Below are 4,921 nucleotides of genomic sequence, written 5' to 3'. Positions count from 1 at the left end.
AGCTTTGTCAAAAATTTCTCAGAGCAAGATAAACATCCAGTGAACACCTGAAATGATAAAATCATCTTTTTTTAGCAAAAGCAAATGAAAACCAAGATGAAATAGATGACATTCACAGCTACATCATATAGTAGCAGAGAAGGGGAACCACTGGAATTCCATTTATTGTTGGGGTAGTGCAAAATTATATGACCATTTTGGAAAAAAGAAGATGTTTCTTATAAAGCTGGTTATATACCCCAGCCACCATTCTATTGCATTTATTCCCAAAGAACTGAAACTCTGTTGAATAAAAAAGAAAACACCATGTTGAAAGTTGTTCATAGCCTTGCATACAGTACACATAAACAAATTGATCTGTTGTTCATTTGTAGGAAGATGGATTAAGAAAAGGTGTAGTAGAACATTCCAATAATGAACTACTACACAATAATTAAAAGAAACTTAGAATGAACCTCCCAAAACTATACTGAATGTAAGAAACTTTACAGACAGAAGAAAACATGCCATGTGGTTCCTTCTATGCAAAGTCTTAAAACAGACAAAACCTACCCATGGTGAAAAACAGTCAGATTGCAATTGTCTGTGGAGGCAAGATATCGGCACCAATAGAAATACATGGGAAGAAAATACTGGAATAATTATATTTTCGGTGTTGGTAAGGAGTTAGATTACATTAAAAAAAGATTTGTTCATTCGAGTGTTTAAGATAAGGGTTTGAGCCAGGCATTGATAGCTCACACCTTTAATCTCAGCACTCAGGAGGCAGAGGCAGGCAGATCTCTGTGAGTTTGAGGTCAGACTGGTCTCCAGAGCAAGGGCAAGGATAGGCTCCAAAGATACACACAGAAACCCAGTCTCGAAAATCCAAAAAACAAACAAACAAACAAACAAACAAAAGATAAGGATTTGAACCCTGTTAAAAAAAAAAACACAATAGATTTTAGTGGATAGAGTCATGCTGAAGTGTTTCCTGGGGCACACTGACATGAGTGCTTTGACAGGCACTGATCAGATAAGCTTTATGGATGACTAGAATGGAGATATAAACTAACATAAAGTAACACAAGTGCTGTAAAATATGAATCATAGAATTCATGCATAGATAATGGTTCTCAGCTTTGAAATTCCAGCAATCATGCTAAGTGAACTATGCCAGCCCCCCAAAGGCAAGCAGCACATGCTTTCTCTCCTATGTGGAACCTAGGGTCTAAACAAAAACAAGGAAAGATATGAAATATCTTTGGAGTCCTGGAGATGTGTAAAAGGAAAGAAGGCTGTAGAACAGGATTTTTAAAAAGTACTGAACTGTCTGCCTACAATATGGCTCAGTGGATAATCTGATGACCTGAGATTGATTCTCTGGTCCCACAGTAAACATGGAGAGAACCAACTCCTACAAGTTATCCTCTGACCTCCACATACATAAAATAAATAAATAACAAACAAATAAATAGATAAATGTAAAAATGTTTTCTAAAGAGTTATAGAGAAAGGAAATAAAATCATAATATATTATATGCATGTATGATGACATATTAAAACCTCTGTATATTCAATAATAAATATAAAAATAGAGTGGACTTCCTGTTGCCTGCAAGATGAGGACTCTCAGCTCCTCCTCCAGCACTACATCTGCCTGCACACTGCTGCTGTGCTCCCTGCCGTGATCCCCGCCATGGTGGTAATGGACTGAACCTCTGAAACTGGCAAACTCAGAAAAGGAACCTCTTTCAGTCAATAACAAGTGCCTTGGATAACTCATTGACCAAAGACCCTATTGCCGTAATATTTGGTGAAGATGTTGCCTTTGGTGGAATCTTCCGATGCACTGTTGGTTTATGAAACAAATATGGAAAAGACAGAGTGTTCAACACCCTGTTGTATGAACAAGGAATTGTTGGATTTGGGATTGGAATGCAGTCACTGGTGCTACGGCCATTGCGGAAATCCAGTTTGCCGACTATATTTCCCTGCCTTTCAGATTGTCAATGAAGCTGCCAAGCACCGCTATCGCTCTGGCGATCTTTTCATCTGTGGGAGCCTCACCATCCCGGCCCCATGGGGCTATGTAGGCCACAGGGCCTCTACAATTCTTAGAGTCCTGAAGCCTTTTTTGCCCACTGCCCAGGAATCAAGGTGGTTATACCCAGAAGCCTTTTCCAGGCCAGGGGACTTCTATTGTCATGCATAGAAGATAAAAATCCATGTATATTTTTTGAACCTAAAATACGTTATAGGGCAGTAGTGGAGCAGGTCCCGGTAGAACCCTACAAGATGCCCCTGTCTCAGGCTGAAGTCATCCAGGAGGGCAGTGATGTGACTCTTGTTTCCTGGAGCACTCAGGTTCATGTCATCTGGGAGGTGGCTTCCATGGCACAAGAAAATCTGGGGGTGTCTTGTGAAATCATTGATCTTCGGACGATTGTGCCTTGAGATATGGATACAGTTTGCAAGTCTGTGGTCAAAACCGGGGGACTCCTGATCATCCACGAAGCTCCCTTGACAGGCAGCTTTGTCTCCGAGATCAGTTTCACAGTCCAGGAAGAAAGTTTCTTGAACTTAGAGGCTCCAATATCTAGAGTATGTGGATATGACACCCTGTTTCCTCACATTTTTGAGCCGTTTTATATCCCAGACAAATGGAAGTGCTACGGAAGATGATCAACTATTGACCACAGAAAAAACCTGGATGATTATAACTAGATATGGAAATGTTTTAATGAATTTTTTTATATTTCCTTAGACTTCTTTCTTCTTACATATCATTTTATGAAATGAACTATCATGGATATTGGCTGATGAACTTCGAATTACTTATTGTGTTAATATAAATGGATTGGGGGTTGAGTGACAGTTTAAAGTGCACCGTGGTGGTGGCCTTATGATTGTTTCATAACTATAAATATTGGGTGGTGTTGTAGTCAATGAAACAAACTCACATCACCTTAAAAATATAAAAATATTAAGAAATAGAATATTTCCCTATACGTGTTAGTTTTCATAATCAAATATTTTGAGGTGTGGAGAAGTATCAAAAAGCTAAAAGTAGATCTATGCTATACCAATACCAGACCAGGGAACCCCTCTGTGAGCTGTTTGTCAGAGACTCTCCAAAGGACATAAGCCATTGCTATCACTCTGGTTTGCTTCACAGAATTTGAAGGTAAAACTGTTGCTGAAGACACCGCACTTTTCCGACAGAGGGTTTAGACAATTAAGCTAGAACTGACCTGGAAGCCTCCTCCCTGAGGACCAGTTCTCCAAGCATCAAAAGGTGCTATGCAAGCTGCCAAGGGGAAAGAGGAACCAATAATCCTACTTAGCTGCAAAGCCCATGAGCCTCAAAAGAGACTGAACAGGCTAGATACTTCTAGTGGTGCACTTTTTAAAAATTTTATTTTATTTTTATTAGTTTAAAATAGGAACAAGCTTGTTTTACATGTCAATCCCTTCTTCCTCTCCCCCCCACCCTCACCTCTCCTACCCCACCCTGACCTACCCCCCACCCCATCTGCCCTCCACTCCCCAGGTAGAGTAGGGCCCTCAATTGGGGCTCCCCGAAGTCCACCACATCATCCTGGGCTGGGCCTAGGCCCTTCCCCATGTGTCCAGGGCAAGAGTGCATCCCTTCACGTGGGATGGGCTCTCAAAGTCCCTTCTTACACCAGGGAAAAATACTAATCCACTACCAGAGGCCTCCTAGAGTGCAGAGGCCTCCTTATTGACATCCATGTTCAGGGGTCTGGATCAGTCTTGTACTGGCCTCCCAGACAGCAACTGGGATCGATGTGCTCCCCCTTGTTCAGGCCAGCTGTTTCTGTGGGTTTCTCCAACCTGGTACCCACCACTTCGATCTTCATTCCTCCCTCTCTGCAACTAAGTTCCAGAGTTCAGTTCAGTGTGTATCTGTGGATGTCTGCCTCTGCTTCCATCAGCCACTGGATGAAGGCTCTAGGATGGCATAAAAAGTAGTCATCAATCTCATTTTAGGGGAAGGGCATTTAGGTTATCCTCTCCACCATTGCCTGGATTGTCAGTTTGTGTCATCCTTGTATATCTCTGGAAGTCTCCCTTGTGCCAGATCTCTCCTTGGACCTATAATGACTCCCTCTAATATGGTATCTCTCATCCTGCTCTCCTCTATTCTTCCCCCAACTCAATATTTCTGGTCCTCCATTTCCTCCTCTCCTCTCCTCTTCTCCTGCTCTCATTCTGGCAGCACCCCCTCCCCTCCCCTCATGCTCCCAATTAGCTCAGGAGTTCCTGTCCCTTCCCATTCCATGCATTTATCCCCTAGAGTACTTCATGTTTCCTAATTTCTTTGGTGAAGAGGACTGTAGGCTGGTAATCCTTTGCTCTATGTCTAAAATTCATATATGAGTGAGTACATGTTTGTCTTTTTGTGACTGGGTTACCTCACTCAGGATGATTTCTTCTAGTTTCATCCATTTGCCTTTGAATTTCAAGATTCCATTGCTTTTTTTCTGTTGAGTAGTACTCCATTGTATAAATGTAGCACATTTTCTCTATCCATTCTTCAGTTGAGGGGCATCTAGGTTGCTTCCAGGTTCTGGCTATTACAAACAATGCTGCTATGAACATGGTTGAACATATGTCCTTGTTGTATGGACATGCATTATTTGGGTATATGCCCAAGAGAGGAAATTCTGGATCTTGAGGTAGACTGATTGCCATTTTTCTGAGCAACCGCCATACTGATTTCCAAAGTGGTCTTACAAGTTTGCACTCCCACCAGCAATGAAGGAGTGTTCCTTTTTCTCCACATCCTCTCCAGCATGGATTGTCATTTTTTTTTTTATTTTAGCCATTCTGACAGGTGGTATCTCAGAGTTGTTTTGAGTTGCATTTCTCTGATGGCCAAGGATTTTGAGCACTTTCTTAAGTGTCTTTCAACCAT

At 41.6% G+C, this 4,921-nt stretch overlaps 1 pseudogene; it reads left to right on the top strand.

The window, feature by feature from the left end:
- The first annotated feature begins 1,716 nt into the window (after positions 1-1,716).
- Positions 1,717-2,664, top strand: LOC100760734 (annotated as a pseudogene).
- The last annotated feature ends 2,257 nt before the right edge of the window (positions 2,665-4,921 follow it).

The sequence above is a fragment of the Cricetulus griseus genome, chromosome 3, assembly GCF_003668045.3.
Source record: "Cricetulus griseus strain 17A/GY chromosome 3, alternate assembly CriGri-PICRH-1.0, whole genome shotgun sequence".
In the NCBI taxonomy this organism is placed as follows: domain Eukaryota; kingdom Metazoa; phylum Chordata; class Mammalia; order Rodentia; family Cricetidae; genus Cricetulus; species Cricetulus griseus.
This window is presented reverse-complemented; position numbering and strand designations above follow the sequence as displayed.